Genomic DNA, 672 nt, shown 5'->3' on the forward strand with positions numbered 1-672 from the left:
TTTCTATTTTAAGAGCTGTTTTACTTTGGAGGATGAAAGGTCTGTTCACTTAATATGAGGAACAAGGCCTGTCTCAGAGATGTGGAAGAACATCTATTCATCCAAAAGCTTAGCTATTTTAGGAATAATCTGTAAATTATTTTAAGAGTTTGTTTAAACTGTTGTTAACTATACCTGGCAGATTTCTGTCGAATTCATTATTGTTTCTTTAGCCTTCTTCATTCCAGCAAGCAATTTTTTGGGGGGACAGGACTTGTCAATTCTCCTGTTGACACTGTTCTACTTTGTATAAATAGTTACACATTCACTAGGACTGGGACTAACACCCCCACCCTCCCCAGGAGGGTTACTGAACCACCAAACTAGAGCATTGTTTTTTCTCTCGCCAGCTGGCTCCATGAATATTTAAGTATATTTTACAAAGTGGGACTGTTCCAGTCAACAGGGCTGGTGGTCAGGTCACTGCTGTGAGGCAGAAAGCTAATCAGAGGAGAGGAGAGGAGAGGAGAGGAGAGGAGAGGAGAGGAGAGGAGAGGAGTTCCTCTCAAACACAGTTAGGAATTACATTTTGTGAGGCATGCACTGACTTCTTCGGGAACACTAATATGATGGTCTCTCTCTCTGTGGCATTTACACATCAATTAATGTAATTATTTTGACGTGCACTTACAT

Source organism: Pterocles gutturalis, unplaced genomic scaffold, assembly GCF_000699245.1.
Source record: "Pterocles gutturalis isolate BGI_N339 unplaced genomic scaffold, ASM69924v1 scaffold34383, whole genome shotgun sequence".
Taxonomy (NCBI): Eukaryota; Metazoa; Chordata; class Aves; order Pterocliformes; family Pteroclidae; genus Pterocles; species Pterocles gutturalis.